Source organism: Solea senegalensis, linkage group LG1 (assembly GCF_019176455.1).
Source record: "Solea senegalensis isolate Sse05_10M linkage group LG1, IFAPA_SoseM_1, whole genome shotgun sequence".
NCBI lineage: Eukaryota > Metazoa > Chordata > Actinopteri > Pleuronectiformes > Soleidae > Solea > Solea senegalensis.
In genome coordinates this window covers 21,476,777-21,502,740 of record NC_058021.1, presented here as the reverse complement: position 1 = coordinate 21,502,740, position 25,964 = coordinate 21,476,777, and the positions used below count along the sequence as shown (strand labels likewise).

Below are 25,964 nucleotides of genomic sequence, written 5' to 3'. Positions count from 1 at the left end.
ATAAAAAGCAATAAAGCTAAACAAAAAAAAAAAACAACAACCTGCAGATCAAGTGTTGTAATTGCACTTTAATTTCCATTTTCAGAGCAAATATTCAAAATGAGAAAAGACATGTATGACCTCATTAACCTCTGAGCTATTGAACTTATCTTGCGTTTCAATATTTGTGCAAAGTTTGGCCTCGGGGCCACTTTAAGTGTGAATTATGTAGATGTTGCTTCAGTCCTGCAATAATATCTTGTACACTGGGATGCTAATAAAGTAAATATTCAAAGGAAGGGCTTTGTGAATTGAAATAAAGTAACAATTGCACCTTTAGCCTCCTTTCCACCAAGCTCAATTAGAAAGCCTCTCTTAATGAATGTGCAGCGTGTTGCTGGGGCCGTGCCATCGCGTGACTTAATCTGGATTGAACGGAGCATCCTTTCATTAGGTTATGCACGGCTGCAATGTGTCTTGTCACTTTGCGGAGGGAGCAACCAATAAAATCCGTTGAACAGAATTAGATTGTCATTGATGTGTCAGTGAGATCGCGAGAACAACAGATCGATGGCCGAATCGCCACATGATATGTAAAGATGCAGATGATGGACAAATAAACAAAATGGAATTCAACAGGGGAAAAGTCTGCGGATCTATAGTCACATCCCCCACACACACCTATGTGGAAACACACATGCACACACAAACACAAAGGAACACATGTATATTGACATACACACACAGACACACAAACAGGTCTTTTCTCAAACTTTAGCTTGGAGCAATCTCACAACGCAGCAGAGAGTAAGAGAAAAAGGGGAGGGAGACAGAAGCCAAACCAATTCCAATACAGCACTAATGGGCCACATCATGCCAATACAATAAATAATGGCCCCTTCAGCTCACTCAATAGTGAGTAAATGAAAATTTAACCTTTCATTAAATGTGGTTGTACTATTTCCCAACTTGCTTCCCAGGTCTATTTCCCTCAGATGATTTTTTTTTCCCCCCTTGCTATTGTGTACAAGAACAATGCGTAAATGTTATGATGCAGAGCTGCGCACCAGTGTTCATTGGTGTATTTTTAATACTGACGTCGGTGGAGGTGGGTATAATTACGATTCTTAAATTAGACAGTGGCAGACAGTGTTGGAGCTATAGCTACTTTCACGTGAAGCAACTGTTTTAAATTCAGATTTATTTCTACAGGATGCGTCGTGGCATTATTGGTAGAGGAGGCAGCAAGTCTCCAGGCATACTGTCTGGTAGTCGCTGAAAAGGCTCTGGGCCTGCTCTCCACTGTGGCCAGCCTGCCCTCTTAATTAATTAGTGCTAGCAGGAAGTTCTGGCCCACAGGGGAGAGGAGGGCCCTCCAGAGGGCTGGACAAGGTGATAATGTCCTAAAGGGGACACCAAGTCCTGTATGCTTGGTTAGAGCACGGAACCTATACCCAGCTTGAAATGTTCAGAAGGAATCAGGAGGGATTTTTTTTCCTGCTGTGCATAAATGCATCCTGCACCTGCTCAGTGGGCCTCAACAAATCTGAAAACTATATATTTTGCATATGACTAGTCACGCAGCCTTTTCTCCTAAATCGACTTACATCATGTGTGTCATAGAAGTGTCAATAAGGTAGATAGGGGGACATACAACGTACAGGGGTTGTCACTTTACTGTAGGTCTTCAGTGACTTATAGGATTATGTTTGTTTTTTTCGTTAACGTTGGGGCTGAATGATCTGAGAAAAATATCAATTTTTTCTGACAGATATTGCAATTGGGATGTGATACAGATTATTATTGTCCAAGTCAAGTTCAAAATGTACTGTAAAACAAATTTTAAAAATGATGAAAAAAAATGACGTACTCTATGATCCCAGGCAAAGATGAGACATATTAAATAACAGAGCTAATAAACTGCAGCCTTTGCTAATTGCATTGTTTCAAAGTGCAATTTTGATTTGACAGTAATTAATCTTTCAGTACTGGTTAATTTTGATGAAGTAATAAACATGTGAGGTCTCGCCTCTCAACTTATGTTTGATCTTTTAAACATTTAACAAAGAGCATCGAGTGCCTACAATTCGGAATTTCCAATTCCAACTGTGAGGAATCATCTGCAAGGCATAGCTTAAATAGATCTGTCAGAGTCAAGAGTCAAAAGTTTTAGTTATTCCCTAAATCATGACTCATATAGTCAAATAACTTTATTACTTCATGAACTTGCCTGAGAACCACAATGTTTTTCCATTTATCTTCAGAAGTAAGTCACCAACTGACAGCTGTACGCAACTGAAATGCTAACTATTAATAGTTGATATTAAAATTTTGTGTTACAGTCAATAAAAAGGCAAACATTAATTGCTGGTCTATTAGATAAATAACTCCAATTTCCCCGAGTCCCAAGGCTATTTGGCCGATGAACTCCTCATGGGAGTGTTCCAACACTTACTTCAAATATCAAGTACTCTAACCTTGTGTATAAAAGCTACCTTCTTTGGCACATTGTGGAAGAAACTCTGCAATGTGATGTTATAGCTTTATATGGTGGATATTTTGGTTCAGGGATGTCAAAGAAAAGGAAGTAAGCAAAGCTCGCCAGTTAAATCTGCTTCATGTCTCTGTTAACGCGCACAACAGATGTGTAACGGCAATTTTCATTTTGGGTTAAGCGCAGCCTAATATGTCCTCTGCTGATTTGCATATAAAGAGTCAAACATTCACACATTCATTTTGAACTATTTACACAAATCCTCATGACCCACGTCAGCAGATATGTGGCGTCGCAATTTATTGTAGTTTTATTTTGCTTGAATGTTTATGTGCGTTTAATGTGTGCGAGTGCAAACTTCTGTCGGTTTCTCTCTGTCTCCAATAATAAGCATGTGCACCTTTTTCTGCCCGCGGCCTTCATACACAATTTAGCCAGAAAGCCATAGCTGATCATGATTTAGCTTGTGACACGGCTCGCCCCGAGGCAGGGGGGACTAATACAGATATCTGACTCCCAGAGCGCGATGCAGGGAAGGAGAGAGAGAAAGTGAGAGGCCTTTTATTGACTAAATGATAAAGAGGGTGGTAATGATAAATAACAGTCATTTTATTGTGGAATTCCCAGAAAAGACACATTCTACACAATATATAAAAAGAGAAATAATAGATGAGGAAGTTGCTTGCCAGGGTCTCGACACATTCACTCCCTACAGAGCCACCCATTGTTAAACTCCTATATTCTTCAGCTAGGGTGGAGGTCATAAATTGGGTTAGAGGACCTGCTGCTATGAATACTACATAAGACTGATGCAGAGTGGCAGTGTCATCCCTGTCCCTGGCACTAGGAGGAGGGCCCAGGCAAGACAGCAGCACTCTTGCCCATGGGCATCTCTCTCTCTTCCACTCTATGCCAGTACCTCTATTCTGTCTCCCTCTCTCTCTCTCCCTTCCTTCTTCTCTTTTTTCAGTCGCTCCCTTTCCGTGTCTCAGCATGGTCCTTGCACTGTTTTCCCAGCACATCAGGGTGGCAGGGGAACGTGTCTGCTCATTTCTTTCTCTCTGCCGCTGCCTCCAACTCACCAGGTTTCAGCCATCATCAGTAAGACAAGATGGCTGACCCTCTAAGGACAGATTAAGTCCTCTGTGGTGCAGCGGGAATGTCATTACAAGCAGGATACGGGCTCATTTAGTTGGAGGTGAGGACATTGTCTGCATTAATGCAATTTATAAAGCCCAACTTATGTAAACACTTTTCAGCATCTAAATATTTAAAAAATGACATTTACAATGGAAAAAGACTTGGGGCAGCAGCTTTGTTGCTTTTATGTCTGTCAAATGTTTTGATCATTGGCATTTGGATTGGAACGATGTGACTGAAAGTTGGTCTTACATATTAGCAACTGACTTAAACTCATATATGTGTATGTAATTCTCAAGCACGTCTTCAATAAACCTGGCGTAATAGAGCTTTTTCATGGCAGATAGTAGGACATTACCAGTAATATTAATGAGGATTCAATTGTATGCTATTGTTCAAGCGTAAGGGTATGTCAGGGTCAGAGCCAATCCCAGCTGATATGGGGCGAAAGGCAGGGTACACCCTGGACAGGTCACCATGTCCATTCCAGGGAAGGATGACTCATACCTACGGTCAATTTAGAGTGTTCAGTTAACCTAATCGGCATGTTTTTGAACCGTGAGAAGAAGCCGTAGTACCCGGAGAGAGAACCCAAGGTGACACAGGGAGAATATGCACACTGCACACACAAAGTCCCTCGGTCAAACCGGGATCCAAACCAGTGACCCTCTTGCTGTGAGGCAACAACGCACAAACCCTGTGTCCCCAAACTGCATACATGTTTCCAGCATTTTTTGGATGTGCTCCAATGCAAGGACCATTGCATTTTGGTCACCCTTTTAATGACATCACCTGCTTTAACCCTCACCAGTTAGCCAGTGCATTGTCTTTTGTGATTTCATTTTATCATGACTACTCATTGCCGTTTGAGGCACGTTCTGCCAAGACAAAAATTCCCATGAGCCCAGACTGTCTCCCGACATCATCAAACAACACTTTTTGTTATCGTTTTGATTGACACCTGGTGGGAGAAATTGCATACTATGCATCTAAGAGCTTATTATATAAGGCAGATAAAATACTGGCCATCATATCTAATTAAAGATCACAGCCAAACATTTCGCTCCACTTCATATTTTGATAATATCACAAGGAAAAAAAGCCAGCTGTCCTCTGTCCGATCCAGCTCTGCTATTTGGTGGCAAGTTTCAAGCTCTGTTGGTATGAGAGACTGGTGGTAGCCAGTGTGTGTGTGTGTGTGTGTGTGTATGTATTAGCCTCAGGATACCTCTGCAGCTCTGCAGTTCTTGAATACTGAGTGGAGAGTGGCCCAGAAATGAGCAGTCAAATCCAATTAAATTACTCAAATTAAATTGTACAATGGTTATGGAATACCTGATCAAATTACTCACATTCAGGGGATTTCGACAGCAACCAATTAGTTCAAAGTATAAAGTTCACACACTCAAATTAACACCATGAGAGGACGGGGCCTTTATTTGAAAGAAATGATACATCATAATTACATCACGTTGTAAAAATTACGAATTAGTGAGCATGCATTTAATAAGAAAAAGGAAATGGTTAATAGGTCTTGATAAAACAAATCTAGCCCTGTCAAACAGTGCAATATGCCTTGTTGGCTGAATTAAAGAGAAGTTATTATTGTTTCAAAGGAGCTTAAGGGCCAGTTGTTCCTTAGTCAAATCACAAACAGCCCGACTGTGGTCCTCCTTGTCAAAAACAACCACAAAATCCAGCACAGACAAGATAAATAAATCTTGTCAGTGCAGACTGTAGTTAACTCTCCTCTGGTAATTGAAATTTGTTGAACAGGCTCACTGGACAGTTAACAAGGTTTAACTTTGAAGTAGGTCTCTCTCATTAGATTGGCCAAAATAGACACTTTGTCATTTTCTCAATAGTGATGAAATTCTTTCGAAACTCCTGGCTTAATTGTACAAGGGACTTCCTGACCTTTTTACATTTTAAATTTAGCTTCTCAAGGTGCCTTTCCAAGGTGAAACACGTGAGTAATGAGATATAAAATCAGCCCGTTAATTGACTTTGAGCAAATTTAGTTCCACAAGACCAACGTATACATTTCCCTCTTTTAAAAGTGAACCATTTTAGCTAATAAAGTTATTAATCTTGCCCATACAGTAATTATCGCTGTAATTATGCTGTAATTGCACATACATCAAGGCCACCTCATATAGCGGGCAGGTTTGAGCTTATTCCTGGTGATTTTCTTCACATCGTGTTCAGACATAATTCTAACTCACAGAAACTGGATCGGCAAAATTAATTTTTTTTGTTTTGTTTTTTTTTTTAAATACAGAGTAGATGAAAGATGTGTTATTTCATTTGGATTTAACACTGTAAGCATAATTATATAACCCTGACAGCTTTCGGCAGCCATGTCAGTCTGATCCAAATAGAATCAAGAGTAAGTAAACCAAGATACACCCAGGACTGACCTTTCTACTGACAAGCCAGCTTGACCCCGACACTCCAGCCAGTGTCTCTGTTTTTCCATCCTCCACAGTCTTGCATGGATGCCATACAGAGCCACAGAAGTACCATAAACTGCATAACATGATAATGCTGCTTTAATTACCCCTTGGTCAGCCCACTTACAAACCTATTGCCGCAGCAGTCAATATCCCCAAAGATCCATTCATGCCTCGGCTGATGGTTAACTTGGGAGCCTTTGCTGAGTGCTTTAGCCTAATTGATATCCTTATTTAGCAATGAGCCAGTGGGAGTCGGAGGGGAGTTAAATGGAGCAGTTTACCAGGCAGCAAGCGAGCTAAACCCGATCCCTGACACTGCCACCACGGCTTACTGAAGCCTGGACAGTGATTTATACCAGCTAATTTACTGTTTCAAATTGATTTATGCCACTTTTTGGTTTCACTAATGATTGCTCTCAACATTTGTCCTTTTCCCTTATTTTTTTCCCAATAATCAGAACCCAAAGCAGGTTTAGTCAGGATTTATGATGTTTGACTTCCCCCAAGCTACTAACTAAAAACTGGGGCCAGGTCACAAATGGGCCGGAGAGTTTTATCAGCTTCTTTGAGGCATTTAAATGCAACACACACCGTGAGTGAAGCAAATACACTCCCAATTGAGAAGATTGGTCGTATGAGAGTGTACACATCTTACAGGTCAAACAAAGCTATCAGAAGCAATGGAAAAAAAAATCTGATTCTTCTTTTAAACTGGGTTTGTAGGTCTCTGCCTACTGCCTGTCTCCCCAGATATGTCTCCCTTAACAGCTCAAAGTAATTAGCAACGACCACATGCCAAAGGTAGGGTATCTACTGTACACAGAAAAGGCAGAGATCTTTCGTTAGCGACAACGAGATGCACTGGGGGACTTGTGAAGAGCTGGGAGCTGTAAGGAAGACGGGAGGACTCCCCCAGCTCTCCCTCCAAAGGTTGCTTCACTGAGACAAGCAAGTCTGGGAATAAAGGAATACCCACTCACATCACGAGAGTTTAATTATCAATTTTAGAGGTAACCCATTTCTTTTTTCTTTTTTTTTTTCCACACAAACCTAAATTGGTCTTCCTTGCACCAGAAATAAGCATGAACATTCAAATATATTCAATACCAAAATATAACTGTGAAGACAACCCTCTTTTGAGTGATGCCTCCAAAAGTCCTCGAGGGCTACCCATTAGTCACAATGTTGAGCACAGAGCTCGGCCACAAAATGGCCTCCAATCTTAGAAGAGCACAGTCAGCCCATTCGTTATACTGTCAGGATGAAGAAGAGCATAAAAACTCAGAGTCAATAAAGTCCTATAAAGTGTTTGATATGGAAACATGATGGGCCCCGGTGACTGATTAAACATTCAGGTCTACTTGTGATGTACTTGCATCTCGACAGGGGAAAATAGAGGGAAGCAAAATGAGAGAACGAAAACAAAAACATCTGAAATGTCTGTGAAGTACTTTTCTGAGGTGTTACTGTTGTTTTCTTGCTACGTTGTTGATGTTTTACTCCAAAAGACAGGAACTGAGGTAAAGATTGTCGGTCAGCTTCGAATTTCTGCTGGAAAATTATTAATTACAAGTTAGCTACAGATATTATCTTTAAAAGATCAAAAAATAAACAAGAATAATTCAAGTTCAAATGCACCACTTACTCAACTTTATTTCCTTTGTCTGAAAACACAGTCACAACACAGTTTTTTTGAGCTATGTATTTAATACCGACTCAGACAAAGATGGGAAGATGAAAAAAGGGAATGACTTGGATTAAAAATGAAAGAGGGTGCCACTTTTTGTCCAGAGCAGTTGTTTTAGCCCGCAGCACCTGGCTGGTCTCTTCTAACTGAAACTCACTGGCAATATTTGATCCAACTCGGACCAAAACACACCATCAAACAGATCTCCATGCAGCATATTCCCTTCCAAAGGAATGTCTCTCCTGATGTAAAAGCTGAGAACACAGTGGTTTCACGGACGGAGGAATAAACCGTTAACGCGATAAGAACATACAAACTTGACGGGAATGAAATTCAGTTTTCACCTCGGAAAGTTTAAAACCAGAGCTTTAATTTATTTCAAAACTTCAATCCGATGACATAAACTGATAACCGAGAACTTGCCATCACCTCTGCTGTTCTGCACACAGAGTGTGGACAGCATTAAACTTCTCAGGCTCATGCATAAACAGTCTTTGTCAGGCTGCACCTCCAGTTTGACATTAACACACAGAAACATTCCTGACGTGAATGTTTTTGCACATGCAGGAGGAGAGAGCGAGAGAGAGAGAGACAGAGAGAGACAGAGAGAGACAGAGGGAGAGAGAGAGGTGCAGTTTTGGACAGACCAAGTTAAGATCAGTGCTTGAGGCGAGGCAGGTTGCTATGCACTGAAATGCTAATAAGCTTCCTGGCTCTCCGTGCAGGTCGTCTAGCCTGTGCCGACTCGTCTTGACACTTCACACACATGCTGTCTTCCACCATTTTTAATCATTTTGATAGGCCTCCCTGGGATGCTATCCATTTAATTTGAAAGGGTTGAGCCACCCAAACATTTGCACTGTCTTTAAAAGGGGTTCTGCCTTTACATGTCTGCAGCATTGTGACTCAACAAGGTGAAAAATGCTGTTTGGGCTTACATGGATAACATAACACTTGTAACTCTTGGGAAAGATGGGCGAATACAAGAGAAAGTAGAGTATTCAGATGCTTTTTTGTTAACCCTTCAACACATTATATTTAACGCAGAAATGGATTTTAATCAGTTAGAAAAGACGAAAAAAATAGATATTAAAAACGTGACGACAAATCATTCCGACATCTACTCTAAACTGCTGCAATCCAAGATGGAATACATCCAATATGAGCCAAATACAACAAAAACACCATAATGCACTGGTTAAGCTTCTGAATCCATTTGAAGGATCACTCTTGTTTTACAGAAAGCGTTGGAGAATGTGTATTTCCTGACAGAGTTTAACAACCACTGTCCTACTTTATATATCTTATAATTCTCTCTGAAGAATCTCAGAGCCTGCAGCCAACACAGTATGGTCAGAAATGAAACCTTGCCATGTTGTATGATTCATAGGGAAGAAATAACATATTTTATTGGAGTCTGGGAGATTTATTTACTGGCACCGTGCTGGATGTGTAAGGGACAGAATCACCGGGGATTTTACCATCCAATGTGCCAGTGTCCTCCTCTATAAACATCAGTCAGAAGAAATGGGACAAATTCTACAGAAAATAATCATAACCAAACCATTACATTGCATTTTAGTTATTGTCAGGAGGCACTCTTGAGGATGACTATCCACTTAGAGTCAAAGGCAGAAAAGCCCAAAAGGCAAGTGGGGATGTCTGTGTGTTAGATGATATTACCGTGACTCTCAAGATAAAGATATCATACATTATTGGTTTAGACTGGGAAAGAAAGAGAGAGGGAGAGACCAGCACAAACAAACAGCGTGGGCGAGAGACAGACAGACAGAAAGGGAGAAATGCACAGACGCATCGCTTCTTAAAAGGCAGAGAGTTTTGAGTCTCTTGTATCAACAGCTGGAGCTCTCCATGAAAACCACATTCAACCCCACAACAAGCCTGCTTGTTAGGTTCTTACAGTGACGGATGCACTTTTATACCCTCTCTGCTTGCACCCTGTGCAACAGCAAACCATCACTTAGCCCGTGTCTAATTTAGTTGTATGCAAGATGCAGTAAACAGAATTGTTGTGTTGCTTTCATCAAGAAAAAAAAAAATGGTTTCACCCATGTCGCAAAAACAGCACATAACCAAAAGCTGGAAAGGAGGAATTGACATAATTATTAATTAGTCGATATTACAGAATGGAAAAAGTCTGTCTTTAGTTTCCTCCCTAGAGCTTAATCGAACACAGCCAAGATGAAGCTAAGCTAAACAATGCCAGGCAGTTAATCTCCACTACCATACAGTTGAGATGCTGATAATGTCCACGGGTCTAAAATAAGCGAGCAGGGCCCACGTTTTTTAGATTTACTTGTTTGCTGTTGTTTGCGGTCTTTAAGTGGTCTTTTATTAAAGCCAGTCATCTTCCATAGAGCCCTAATGCATTTACCTATTCCGATGCTAATGATAGCCTAAGAACATATTATTCAGCATTAGTTTCATTTCCCTTTGAGCCTCAAATGGCGACAAACTGTCTTGTAACCATTAGAGCTTTAACTTGCATAAGGCACGCCACCCGCAATCTCTCCCCGACAACGCGGCGCAAATGAAAATGGAACTATTTAAACTTATCAGGAGCAAAACAGCCAAAGACTCAGCTCACTCCATGCAGGAGAGCATCCAATTTATCACTTAAATATTTACAGACTAGCCCCATGAGAAAAGAGGAGTGCCAAAAAACCCCAGAAAGAACTGTTAAAGTTTCAATCTGCAGAATTTCTTCTTCTACCTGACAAGAGTGGAGAATTTCCTGATTGCTTGCATATGTGTGTATGTCTGTGTCTGCACGCATGCGCATGACGGGGTGTGTGTTTTCATATTTGCACAATAATCTAAAAAGTATTAATCGATCCATTTAAGAGCACTCATGTGCCATCTGCGTTCATGTGGCTGAGCTTTTTTGGCTTGTATGAGTTTCAATGTGGGTAAAAGTTATTTGCGATGTGACTGAATGTGTGAATGTGGGCAGAAAAAAAAAGAAATCTCCACTTACCTGCTGTTTGGCTGAAGCCAGACAGACAGAGTGGAAGTGGCCATATTACTGTACTTACCCTGCCATCTGCTGGCTCATATCATTCTAGGCCCTGCATCGATCCCTTCTCTCATAACTAACCCCCTCACTCACTCACAAGCAATCACACCTCTTTTTTTGTTTTAATTTATCTCTCCCTTTATTTAACTTTACCAGGTTTGTCTCTTTTCTCTTTACACAGGCGCATCCTCTGCCCTCCATGCACACTTTACAAAGACAGAGAGAGTGCAGACAAGCAGAGGTAGAGGGAACTGAAGGGGAGCGGCAGACAATTGTTATCAAAAAATAAGCACGGTGTTTGAAAGGGATTTTAATTGAGGCATTCGTTATATTTGAAAAGGTGAAGTCCTGAGGGTGCAGAGGAAGAGGAGTGGCGACCCTATTCATACCCTCAGACATTCATAAAGAATGGCATCTTTTGACTTTCCTTTTTAAAACCGTGCAACCTTAAATGGCCTAAATATAAAGGAGGGAAGGCAGATACGGTAATTCCCTGCACCTTGGGGGGTGCCACTAGAGTGCGGACAGTAGGATACAGCTGAGCACTCCAATTAACAATGAGACAGGGTCCAGCCACCCTAAAAAAAAAAAAAGGAAAAAAAACTCTTCTCTACAAGACCCTGAAGGGCATGTCAAATTAATCTTTTTTTTTTCCCATGACCCTCTTCACTCCCACTTCATTTTTAGTCTTTTACAAGAGTTTTTCTTTGTTTTTCAGTGGCACTTGCTCACCATCTTCATCAATCTCCTCCTTTCTCTCCCTCATTCTATCTGCTTGGTAATAATGTCATCATTAATGCAAGGGGCATACAAATTTCCCATCTAATACCACTTGTGCGGTTTGCATTTCCACAGCTTAACTTAGGAAGTCGGCAGAGAGCACATTTTGTTGTTGTTTGGTAAGGTCAGCACTTCATGAGTGACCCGTTTCCACAGAGGCAGACAGCCGCTGATGTTGTCTTTTACTATATTTTGACTGTCTGACCACCAAGTTAAACTTAAGATTGTGAGTTTATTGAAAAGTTGCACAAAAGCTTGAGGCAACACGCAGTGGGTTTGTAGGGGTTTTTTTTTTTCTCGTCTGTGTGTTATCTATCCAAATTCTTGCCCTTTCTGTGGGAGATGTTGCCCACATCTGCAGTTCTGTACTGACAACAGTGATCAGCCTTTAGCATAAAACTTCTTCATCCTGTCACTTGATGTCTTGCGCAGTTTCACTGTGACTAAGTGATGAAGTCTGCCTGTGTTATTAGCTAAATGTTTTATCCTTGTGCTTTGGGAAATACCTGCAGGCACTTAACTGTGTAAGCATCATTGATGATTTATGCAGTGGAACTGAAACCAAGGCGGCATCCTTGATGATGAAGTTATCAAACTTTGTTGGAAGTTCCATACCTAATGAAGGTGTTTGTCATCAGCCTTCATTTTTCTCTGTCTGAATATTTACAGTATCGCACAGCAGCATCTGTGGAAACTCATTAAATAAAGCAGTGCAACGCTCTTGAATTTAGTGACATATAGCTGTTAATAACATAAGGCTCTTTGTTCTTTTGTCCATTCTTGATGGGTAAATTAAGATAATTCCCCAGCCGTGAGGAAAAACTAATGCCAGCTACATGAAACAGCTTGAATAATTGTTAGGCTCCAAAGTGTAACCTCTGCTTGTGTGAAGGAACTGGTACAATTAATGTGTGTGTTGCTGCCAGTAATCTCCTGCAAGATTGTTTCGCTTCAAAAATGCTACCTGACATTCCACGTCGGATGAGACAGGGCATGTTCGGTTTCACGACTGAGGTCTAAGTGGCGCAGCGTCGAACAGAAGGTGAATGAAATAATGACAGTCAGATTATAACATCTGCAGAGGATAAGTTTTCCTGAGGGGAAAGAGTTTGACAAAGCAGGACATACACCCATGGAAACATGTGTGCACACCTTACAGTTACATTCATGAGCATACAAAGCCAAAGACACACGCAAGCACCTCCGATTTAACTAAATTCCTGATAGCAATGCTGATAATAATCACAGTTATGTCATAATAACTCATAAAAAATAACCCTGCACGGGTTATTCTTTGAGTCGCATTCAACCAAAACACAAATTTAGACGTAATTAATTCTAACTTTTCGTATTTTCTATTTTTTTTAAGGTGATTTAGTTATAAATGAATGCACACAGACACTTTGCGTCAGTTATGGTGGTAACTATGTCAGATTAGTTGACAACAGTTTAGAGTCAAAGTGACTGACATTTACTGGTGCTATAGAGACTATGACTGAAGAAAACATATGTACATTTATATCATATGCTACAGATTTACTTGACAATAGACCGTAATTGAGAAGAAGCAGACTATTTCCGTTGTGTACTAATTCATGAAGAAAGGAGTGGGAGCTAATAAGTTACACGTCTTCTCACTGACCTTTTCAAGTTGACAAACCAAATGGAATCAATTATTATGAGCATCGCATTGACACCGGAAGAAAGAGGGTCTAGATAAAACTTGAAACAAAACAGGGAGTTCCGAAGCTGTGTGTATGGTACTTGCTGTTGTATTCAAAAAAGCGGGGGGAAAAAGGGCTTTTCTTTATCTCCTTTTTTCAATTCACCAGTTGGTATCTTTACACTATCCCTTTTGCAGATCACTTAAAAATCAAACATGCCAAACTTTTTGTCGGGAGGTCATGAAGCCTCTCAGATGTGCAACTTGATTGTCAAGCTTTAACTGATTTCTCCTTCATCTGCCAAATCAGTGTAGCCTGACCTTGGCATTAGTGCAAGTGTTTATCTATGCATTATCACGAATTAGCGGATACATTTGCACATTAGACAAGAACACATTTGTGCATAATAGACTCACAAATAAACACAGAGCTCTGGACTGCATTCACAGAGAGACACGGCCACAGATCGACCCATTCAAAACACACAGCAGATCTTCAACAGTTCATTTGTACTCATAATTATAACTAACAATTTTATTCAAACATTTTACTCTGTGCACCACACAGCTAATCTTATTCTCTATAATAAGTGTATAAGGTGTTGTATGGGGGGGGGGCTGCGCAGATGCACTCATTTGCAGCAAAAGCACATTTCTAATATCAGAGTGCATGTTCTGAGCAAGTGACCAAGTTGAGGAGTGATCTGTTATTTAGACAGGTTGGATGCACTTCCCCACAGCCTGAAATTTCCCTCGGGGCTCTCTTCCATTTCTCACTGTCATGGATTTGAATCTTTCTACCACTGAACTCTTACAATTACTGAACATTCATCACCTGCCTACCATCTTTGCTACCTAGCTACTGTATGGAGACCAGAGATATGAGACAGACTGGTGCAGTCGGGAATACCAAATATCCTCTGCTGCTAACACAGTAATGAAGTCTCAGATTCTGGAAAAGCAGGTCTCTTCTTTTTTGTAGCTAATCAAAGGTGTTGACAGGTTACAACCCTACTATAAGATACATGCTAATTTATTTAGAAATGTACAATTAACAAGTTGCACGTTGCTCATTTTCAGTCACTGATCCATGTTGTCTCGCAAATGACAAGTTGCCACTATAAACTGTAAATACTCCACAATAAAACAAAGACCTTGGGTAGCATTTATACACAATTACAATGACTTATAATCAAATGCAGAGGTATACCATGATAGATAGATATATATAGCTTTCAGCTCATGAATAAAAGAGCTTTTCCTGTGAAGTGAGGATTCTCTACCCATGGCATTCCAAGTCATGCCCTCCAGTCCCTTGTGCAACTCGTGCTCATTTGTAGAAGTCTCTTAACACTAACCCAGGAAGCATAAATATATGATAATCTCATCACCTGTCCATATATACAGGTGTCACAGTGGTGTACGAGTTGATTTCCACGAGGGCAGCGGGTTTTTCCTCTGGCAGTGACTGAAGTCACAGCATTATTATCAGGCGAAATGTATTCATGATAGCAGAGGTCCGAGTGCCCCGGAGCCGTTGTTATATAATACCAGACCTCTTTATCAAATTTAACAGTTTATTGGAAACAACTTGTACACATGATTTAAGCATAGGGGCGATAAGGAAAGGCTCTACGGAAAGGCTCCTTCCAAACACACACATAAACAAGCATTATGGAAACTAAAACACATGCCACACACCCACAATGACACTCCAAGCACACACTACTTGTTTTTCTTCTTATCACACACCTCGCTCTGTGCGGCAGCTCTCCTCTTCTGATCATATCTGAGGCAAAGCGGAAGCCGAGGTTTTATAGTTTGGGTCCTTTTCTTGGTACAAGAATGAACTATTATTATTACTTATTTGCAAACGTGGATGAGCAAAGTTGGATAAAAACAGAAAAATGTTTTACTTTTCTACATAATATCCTTTTTAAATTTTCTAACCATAAATTAAACCTTCATCGATTTTAGTTTCCATTTTAAAATTCGATCTAAAAAAACCTGTCTTGTTTATTGCTTAATTTGAATTGATTTGTTTTGGAAATGTGTTTAACTAATTTTAAATATGTTCTTACAATAAACAAAATGAAAATTATGGATTGTTTAATATTTTAACTTTAGTAAAGGTGTGTTTGGGATCAAAATATCCTTTAATATTTGATATACAGTATTTTTTATATAAATATCTAAAAATACTGGGTTGTTGGGGTCAGAAACTTAAACTTCATCACATTACATTTAGCACATGTTTTAAGTATCAATTCTTAAAAATGACAAGCCATGGTTAAGGAAAAAACATCCTTACATTTAAGTTATCCGATATCGACTTTCCCCGGCATTAAATGCAACACATCAGCTCCACTGTCACAATATCCTACAACAACAGATCTTCCTCCCTCTTTAAGATCTCCTATGGGGACGGTAAATAGAAACCATCAGTTGGCCGGCTAATGATTTAAAGGGATGGTCAGAGGTCGTATGTGGGCTATTAATGATCCCCTTTTAACAGAAGGCTTGCATGCGATCCGTCCAATCAGAGCGAGTCAAGGAGTCACCTGGGGCTTCCAGGAGAAGTGTCTGGTTAAGGTTAGGCTGAGGAAGAGCAGAGGCTGAGCTCTGATGTCTGTGTGTGTGCGCACACGTCACGCGTGTGTGTATGTGTGCATGTGTGTGCGCGCAAACGACGTCAGTCAGCTGTCTATCAAGGCATGGGAATGCATGCGGCAACGTGTTAAAAAAAACTTTAACTTCACCGATGTGATCCATTTATACTTGTATACATGCATGTGCAGATTATAAACCCCTCTTTACAGGAGTTATTTTATGTTATGAAAAAGTAGTAGCCATCAAAATTATTTGGAATATGATGTAATGCCGCTGTTATCTGCTACAGCCTTACAGCGAGTAATAATGTTCTCTGTACCGTGCACTATTGTTTGTTGAACACACTGTTAATATTCTAAAAGTTTTTTTTGTTTTTTTTGTTTGTTTTTTTTTACTAGAATCTGAAGACTTTCAAATTTGGAAGTACTCTAAGTGGAAAAAAAAAAAAAGAAATCGGTGAAGCTCCAGATTTAGCAGACACTAGCCTCTGGATAACGCAGTTAAAATCCTATCCGGCTCATATTCTTGGCATAAATGCCAGATTCAGAATACTGGTTTTAAAAATGTTGCCCATGTGCTACAGCTTAAAGGTTTTCACCATGTTCCACAAAAAAATTTGCAAGGCTTTAAGTATAAACATTCATTAATCCTTTCATTCAGCTTTGCCTCAACTGGAGCTTTTCGTATGATGAGGTTATCGGCAGAGCACGGAATAAGCTCTAAGCATGACTGACCCAAGACCTCTGTCAAATTACATTTTTGTCTGTATCGTGGACATTTCCTCTTCTGCTGCATTTGCATCTTCAATTCTGCTCCATTGTATTCTATTCCTGTTCTCTCTCAAGCTTCCATCAGTCCTTTGGAAGTTAATTATAAGAGCCAAGCTGTTGAGGGGTTCAGGAGGAGCTTCTTTGCCTGAATACTGGTTACACACCAAGTCTGGCAACGCCACTGAGCATTGTCTGCTGTGATAAAATATGGACGGAAATGCTGCTAGGCAAATCGTTTATCAGCCAGGTTTAGTATGCACATGTTAAAATGAAAGAGGTTGCTATCTGCATAGGTTGTGTGAGCTTAGTTTAGTGCATCCAACAACGTTTGTTGTGTATAGACGGCATGCTGGCTGTTGCCCCTTTGGGACGTGATCAATCACATATTGCCTGCTTTGCTCTCGAAGCTATGGGCAAATCTATTCAGAATATTCAACAACTAACGTTTCAGTCTCACCTTAACTGCATGCTTTGCTGCTTTGTTTTGTTTTTTTCCCTTGTTTGGAAACTAAATTTGAATTTTAAAAACCTGATTTTCCATCTTATTTATTCAAAATTTTCAAAAGCAATCAACCCCCGGCTCTTGTGGCACACCCTCGAGACCGCAGCCATTTAGCATCCCAACACCAACGCTGCATTATCATAGTTAAGTCTGACATATTTCCTCAACCTCAACAAGCCATTATATACAGAGCATGAACTGGCATGTTTGCTCTGCCACAAAGTGGCCTCTTAAATAACTCTGCTTGCTGAGTTTAGTCTCCCTGCTCCCAATTTGCCTTAATGAGCCAGTTCTAGCTGTCAGCCACTGAGAGAAAGGAGCTCTCATGACTGTCAGTCTGTGGCGAGGAGCGGGGATGGCGGGTGAATGGAGGGATGGGAGGAGGAAGGAACAGAGAGTGGTATAAGGTGGTGCAGAAAGGTCAGACACAGATTACACTGGCAGTCACCAGAGCTCCAGGCAGGAAAGATGAGAAAGAGAAGGATAAATCTTGTGTCTTGTGCTTGTGTTGGCAACCCATTCGAACCATAAACATTTGGAGATATGCTGTCTTTATAATAAGGTGAACAATTGCAGACTACAGACAAAGCCAGCGAGGAGTATTGACTCGGCGTCACTTTAAACTCACTTTGACATTTCTTAATGACTTAATCATTGACCGAAACAATGTCATTGTCATAAAAACCTAAATTCCCAGTGTTTTTTGTCAAATTACTGGGGGGACCATTAGTACCTGGCTATTAACAAGTAATCACAAGAGGTGTGATAATGAAGAATGCCCTTCATTTTTGCAGCGGGCAAGGTAGACACTGGTGTCCAGCCCTCGTCTTCAGAGGAAAATATAGAGGGAACTTAGGTGTTTGATGATGCGTTTAATTCACACAGGAATACATTAATATGATAGTCAGTGGAGCAGCAAAGCCCCCAAGTAAGGTTCTCTCATTAGAATGTTTCTCTATTTCTTTTTTTAATTATTCAACAAAAAAATGAGGAGCCACATGACAGATGTATTAGCTGTGTCAAGAAGGAATCATTTGAATTGTGCATAAAATCGTGTCATTATCAGGCTCATTTGCGTATGTGAACAACCTCTAATGAGCACAGGCTTTAGAGTAGGAGTCAAATCTTGGGATGTAACAACAAAACATACAAAAAAAATAATACATGCTCCTGACTGTAAGTGTCATAGTAATGCAATACGGCGAGGTGGGCCACACCCCGCGGTTTTGGCTAACTTCAAAAGCATACCATTGCAAGTGTGCACGACCCCATACGAGTTTGATGATGCACAAGTCATCCCCAGTTCATGTTGTGTCGGGTCTTTATCCCACTTAACTATTGTCACAACTGGTTGGCGAGGCGTTCATCGCGCTGAGGAAGTAAACACCTTGACTCACACACCGGGGTATCGTCTTCTAGGTTCTGCTTGGACAGAACACGGGAGCTCACCGTATGAACACAGGGAATTATTCATGGCAGAGCTACTTTTAAATCATTAGAGGCTTTATTGTATGGTTAATGTGAAAAATGATAGCAAGGAAGTACATTTTTATGCAGCTTCAGTGTTAACATTCAACACAGCACTGTATTTGCACCCAAGAAAAACAAAATGTGATTGTTTTGATTTTTTGTGTATGTACTCCATATATTTAAATAAAGAAATAGAGTTAATGTAATGATCTATTATACCTTCAAAATTAAATATGTTTTTTTCTTCCTTCATGCTGTAAAGGTATCAGGTTACTGCTATTTATTTATTTTTTTGGTTAACTGATACTCTTCATTGTCTTTTCTAAAGTTTCCTTGGCACGGTTAACCACTCTGGGTTCCACTGCTTTGACTTGAGGTTAACACCAGCCGAACGCAGGAGGCAGGTAAATCATCGCTCGCAATTAATCACGCCTAAATTCATACCCTTGCAGAGTGATCATTTAGGAATGATGATTAATGCCAGTGTCAAATAGTTCTCCTTATTGGAGCGCTGCATTAATGTGGGACGTGGCTGTCAAGAGGCACGCCGCGGTAACCCTTGGCCGCTACTGCAATCATCTTGTAAGTTCTGTCTCTTTTTTTTCTTAACGTGTGTTTTCAGCCAGCTGCAGTGTGGTAGAAGTGATTTCTGGGAAACCGGCGCACACATCAAAATACAGGTGCAAGGTCGAGAGGATAAGTGACGCACCTTGTGGGCATGCGGGACAACGTGTGAGATAGTTGTGTGTCAGTGATTGTTGAGTCAATTAATTTTTGAACTTGGCAAGAGATCAATCGTTCCAGTAAGGTGATCCCATCTCCAACTGGCAGCATATTGAGACAATAACCTATGACAGTATTAATCACTAGCACAACAGCAGGCTAATTCCCACATGTAATTAGTCTACATTTTAATTCATTGAAAACTAGCACTTTTCCTAACTTGCTTAATTATGTACTTACACTTAATTATAGGCGCCCCCCCCTCCCTGGGTTTGTTTTCAGTGCCACAGATGGAAAAACATATTTTATTTTGGGGAGGAAGAGATAAAATAAAAACTCCACCTGGGAAAGGAGCAGGAGGTCTCTGCTGAGTTGTGCTGCGTCTGGTAGGAATTTACTGGATTAGCTCAGTCACAAAATGTGAGATGAACCACACTGTCAGTCACCCTCAGGGCAAAGCAAGAGAGGAAGAGCTGTCAATCAAAGCGGGTCTTCAATAGTCCCATTCACATCGCTTCATGGAATCAGTCTCCTGCTGTCTGCTCTTTGACATTTAACGCACTGGGGCCACAAAGATGGAGAGGGGAAAAAAAAAGATCCTCAGATCCTCCCTCTCCTTCGTTCTCTCCGTCTGTCCTCAGTCTTTTACACACTAGCAGAGGCAGAAAGGTGTGTTTAAAGTAATGACACTGTTCATTTAGTGTCAGAAAGGTGTGATATTTGTGGGAAAGTGTTGTAAAGCCAACTAAAATCTGTGGTATCAACAAGCAGTGTCGTCGAGTGCGTAACACAAACAAAACTAATTGGACTTTTTCATTTTCATTCTGATCAATTAGTTATAATGTCACAACAATGACACTCCCCTGAACTGCACCTCTTTCGGCCATTTGCTCGACTTAAGATACATTACGGAATCTACATCAATAAAATATATCGCATTAGGTGAACCTCTCAACAGTAAAAGCTCTCAATCTACCAACAAAGTCAATAAAACGAAAACCAACAAAACAAACATCTGAAAAACTGCTAATCTGTTGGACAGATAATACCTTCCTCTGCTGGATGAGAAATCCTTCTGCACTTTGTTGTGGGTTTTATGTGTTTTCTCTCGTCTTGTTTGTATTCACGGGCAGCCGCCTGGCTCCAAGTGAGGTATACAGAGTCATTGCTCTTTTGGCTGCAGCCCTGACATCTCGTGCCCTCCAGTGTGGACTCCTTAGCCACGATCTGATCAGCATCTTTATAGTTTATCAGCCTTGGGGTTCAATTTTGGCTTGGATGCTTTTACAAATGAACGCAATCACTGGTGAGCCTTCGCATCCTGATTGCATTGAGGGAAGCGGGTGGAGGAAAGTTTAGTGGATTACCGTGCCACTTGAGGATGGAGCACAAACACATTGAGGCAGCCACAGAGGGGGCCGCCTGTGCCTTTCCCCCCGCCTGGGCTATTGGCACTCGCTGCTTGTACTCTGTCTTATTTTACTAAAATAATATAATTGTCTCCCATCTTATTGCTTGTAAAGCCATCTTCTGTCTGCAGGCAATGTGTGTGATCAATGTACTATCTAACAGAATCAATTCTTCTAGGAATACCTCGTGTTTGTGAAATGATCCCAGGCAGCTGCAGCAACAGACTGAGAAAGGGAGTGGGAATCTGTGGTACTAGGATTAGTTTAGTGACTTGGACCCTCCAGTTCACGCTGAATAGTATGGCTCTTCATCTCATATTGTTCATCGTGTGTACATCACGTGGGTTTCTATTCATGTGAGGACCAACGAGGTACAGAGAGTGAAGGCAATTTTGGGAATATGAGGCCATTTTAGGCAATCCTGACAAAGGGGATGTTTGAGGGTTAGGACAGGTTACAGGGGCTAGATTAGAATCTAGTTAAGGGTCATGATAAGCAGATTGGGTAGGCATTTTACTTGTGATGATTAAGTGTAAGGTTATGGAATGTAGTGAGTGTCCTCAAAGACATACTGTAGCCTCATACAAGTAGGTGTATTTCTGTTTGTGTGTGTGTGTACTTGCATGCAAAACAGTAAGTTACATTTATAGTGGCAGTAATGTGCATCGTCCCTCGAACGTAGAACATCCTCCGAGTAATTTATTGCACTTGTAAGTGCTACAGTATTAGGCCCCTTGAGAAGATTTCAATTGTGCTGCAAAATGGTAATAAATATTATATCATCCGTTTGGTAATTTAGAGCAGAGTACAAATGTATTCAAGTATTTTTTCATATATATCAACAGTGTCATCATTGAAACTGCAACGTATATCAGGAAAAAAGCACATGTATAACAGATTATAAAATTTAAGAATATAGGGCAAAAGAATGACATGTTACATTATAATAATAATAATAATAACAATGCAATTTAAAAACACATATAGGGAAAATTAACTGAATTATAAAACTCATCAAATCAAACTACAATGGATTAGATAGTACATAATCTCTGATCACCTTTTCCCAATGTAACCTTGGGAAACCTTTCTCTAATTCTGCAACTACACAAAGTGAATTAAGGGAGATATATTGCCGGGAGAAGCAAAACAGAGTGACAGAGAGAGCAGTGGAAAGGAATGAGGCCAAAGGGAACTATTCAGTGGGCCAGGTTGTGATTGTGAATGGAAACCGTGGCAGTGACAGTTAAGTTTCATTACGTCTGGTGCTTTTGTGGACTGTGTTTGAAGTAGACGATCACAAAGCATCCACATGAAAAGACACAAATGTCCCGCAGAAGGCCTGAGAAAAAAGCAGGGAGGGCATTTGGAGAATATTGTTATAATGTGGTGTGAACTACTGGCTTGGCAAGGCCTTTAGCAAAAGCTGTATCAGGTTAATGAGCATGAAGATCTTTCCAGGAGGTACCATGACCTATTGAGTTACTTCCACACGTCGGGGGGAAAAAAGGACACTTTATGCAAATTACGGAATGTCTCTGTAATTGTCTATCAGTTGTTTTGTCCAGTGGTTTAATTCAATTTAGGGGGGGAAAACAGCAATGCCAAATTGTGTCTTTCGATAATATCGCTTAAATGATTGAGTTATGTGTTATTGCATTTGTGGCTTGAGTTTGCACTGTTGCTCTGCAGTTTGTGCCTTTACCTGAGAACAGCTGAACCAGCAAGAGAAGTCAGGTCCAAAATCCTTTCATTTCCTTTGTAAACCATGTCATGTTCTATATTAGGTGGATAAAGGATGTATGTGCCTTCATCTCTGCGCACCTTAGATCCGACTAGAGATTTCCCCCCCACCCTTTTTTCCCCTGCCTTCCCCCACTATGTTTACTTTTCAACAGTTTCATCTTTATGCGTCTTGGTTCGTCTTTCTTCCCCTTTATCTCCACGCTCTCCCTCTCTCGTCTCGTACTCCCTCTCTCAGCGCTTTGCCAGACTCAGCTGTGCCGGACCTAGTCCATTCTTTGGGTAGCACAGGAAGTGAAACTGTAACACAGAGTTCACTCGTAATTGGCCACGGTCACGCTAACCAAACAGGAAGAAATCTGCAACTGATTAGAACTCTTCCTCCTGCAATAATAGTCCCCCCCTTCTTGCGCCCTGCCCCCACAAAATTAATTATATTTGGGGGTCTATTCCCACTATTGGTTTTCCTGTTTTCAAGCTACATTATGAAGGGACAAATCCCAAAACAACAAGGCCAAAGCAAGTTTTTTTTTGTTTCCTTTTTGTTTTTTTCCAATCACAGGGGGACACAGGCCAAGTCATAAACGGCTGCGGAAGCACAGTCTGCATCCATCTGTCCATCTCTCCATCCGGACACGGAGCTACTGGCAGGTCAGATTAGTCAGTAAGACACAGACTGCTGAATAATATGTTCATGAAACATGCACACACACACACAAGTATATAAATCAACTAGTTCATAACTAGCATTTAATCCTCGCTTTAATTGTAAAATTGTGAAAGTTATATACTTTGTGTAGATGATGGGTGGACGCATTCTACTAAAACCCTAAAAGACAACAATGTGTAAATACATGATGAGTCATGTGTTGGACGGTATCACGACCACAGAACTCCGTGTTCCTCTGTTTCTGCAGGCATGTCCGAAATCAGCTTGTGTAAACACCGGCCACTTTTGAAATTGTTGTGATGTTGCATTTTGAACAACTGTATCTATTGATGTGACACGTTCGTTCCACCGACACGGTTAAGCACACGAGAGCGGCGGGACACTGCGGCGCATGACAAATGTTACAATACTGCCGTCTTCGAGATTTTTCACAAGAGTAAAATGAGAATAAAAGTGAAGAGATACAATTTCATCTCATCTTCACAGAGAGACAGAGAAAGTCAGGGCTGCTTAAAAAATAAATAAATGCCTAACAATGTTTTTGATGTCCTATATTTAAATTTGTACGGTTACTTATATTACTCCTACTTCCCTGGCCTTGGAACTAATCTGTTTGATATGGAAATGGGGAGCTCCGTTTCATGACAGGGTTGGGAAGAGTGACTGAATTTCCAGGTTTGCTTCGACTCAAAATGCGCCGAAAACAGATTTCCAGAATCCTTTGGCTTCATGGTATTGGTTATAGTGGATTACACAAACCACTTAAAGTGCAACAATGAGCTGCTCCTTTTCAAACAACAAAAGGTCCCTCATGTTGGACACATTCTCCACACTGCAGAGGTTAATCAAATCAAGTCAATATTTTGATCTCGCTGGGCACCAACAGCATACATACATACTGTATAAGTGACTCAGTGAAAAATATTACTTTTTTGATTTAAGGATGGCTATTTTTATTTATTTTAAAATAAATAAATACAATTACATATATATTTACTTGATTAAACCTAAGGTAAAAATTGCTCAAATCATTTCTGTATGAAGTATTGTGCAGCTCAGACAATACATTTGGACCAGTGCAATTGTTTTGTTGCTAATTTTCACATTTTACATCATGAACACTAAGTGTCTTAATATAATTGAGCTTCAGCCGAGGAAAAAAAAAAAAAGGAATTTATGTCAAACTGACAGTCGTCTATGGCAGTTTCTCCTAAAGCTCAGTAACATGAAATCACACACATGTGGTACGAAGCCTCTATAGCAGCGCATTCAAAAACCAGCATCTCCGAGCTTCCTGCGCTCAACCCAGGCAAATGCTTATCTGCTGCAAACTCTCCGTTTTATCTTAAACAGCATTGACAATCATCACTTACCAATTCCCTTCTTTAGCTAAACAGACATTCCAGCGTGTGTTGTCTGTCACTGGGGTTGAAAATTGGGGAATGGGCTGGAAATTGGAACCATCGAGGATGCCGTCCTGGAAAAAGAGGAAATCAAAGTTAAATGAGATCATGCATGCCAAGAGAATGTTTAACCAAAGGGCAAAAAGGAAGCTGGAGATAACAGAGAAGAGAAAACCGCTTAATGTTGTGTTGCTGCAGTCTGGAGTCATGCATGCACGTGTATGCGTGTGTGTGTGTGTGTGTGTGTGTTTGGGGGGTGTGTTACTTGTCAGTGCACATTAAACTGTCATTTTCTACATCTGTAAATGCATATGTGTGTAACTGCATGTGTGTATTTCGGAGTAAATACATGACAAGGTTTTGATGATTAATGGGATCAAGACTACAAGTGCGCACAAACACAGACACACACACACACAATACTGTAAACCTGTGTGTTGCACAAGAACGTGACTACGTGCATCTACCAGTGTGAAAAATAGGTGACAACAACAGGCATTGCAAAAGTTCATCCCATAATGCGGCATCCAAAAGAAAAATGTTTGAAGTGGTGCACCACACAATGTTCATTTTGAGCCTGTGATTGCACTGAGCCCAAGCAAGGAAGATTTCCCACGACAAGTTCACTTCAAACGACTGGAATCCTGCCTCATCCCGAGCGCTTATGGTTAGATGACAGACAGACACATGCTTTGTTTTAACAAAGGGACATTAGAGGAGAGGCAGGGCTGAGAAGAATGGGGGTGTTAATCTTTACTTTTGTGTTCGTGCCATTTTGATACATTCATAAAAACACTTCTGCGAGCCATCACAGCAGAAAGAAAAGAAAAAAAAGACAGGGGAAGGGGGGAAAAAAAAGCATGCAGGACCAGAAGCTGGGTGACATATGTGCAATATTTTTATCTATGCTGTAATGACAAACACAGCATTCAAACTGCAAACAGTGTATGGAATGTAATGACTTGTGTGCACGTGTTAATTACGCACTGCTGTCATCAAAAAAAAAAAAAAAGAATGGAACCAGTGATGTTTGATTAAAATTCAGCTGACATCTAATGTTTACACTTCTTCAGTGATGGAATCAGATAGACAGGTTGAAATAGAGCATGTCTAGATTAGGTTTATTCAGTTTAGCAGAGTATTTATCCTCCCAGGTATGAGCGCCTGGTGTGCATGTGTGTGTGATCACAAGACAGTCGGAATGACACGCTCAGAGTTCCGAGGAGATGATCTGACAGTGGGACAAAACTAAAAAAGGGGAAAGGTTCAGGAAGCCTTCACATGTCTAGGGTCAGAGGACATGTTTCAAAGAACAGGTAAAGAAAGACAGAGCCTGTTCACATACACCTTGACGTGCTTTAGGGCAACATATGTAACAGGCATGAGACACCGAAACGCCAACCAATCAAATAAATCCTCTCATTTTCA

At 40.6% G+C, this 25,964-nt stretch overlaps 1 long non-coding RNA gene across 1 annotated transcript in view; it reads right to left on the bottom strand.

Moving 5' to 3' along the window:
• Nucleotides 1-25,964, bottom strand: part of LOC122774521 — a 159,890-nt gene that overhangs the window by 124,905 nt on the left and 9,021 nt on the right. Inside the window, exon 2 of the long non-coding RNA XR_006360996.1 lies at nt 24,507-24,610. This is a non-coding gene — a long non-coding RNA (uncharacterized LOC122774521). The remainder of the gene's footprint in view (nt 1-24,506; nt 24,611-25,964) is intronic.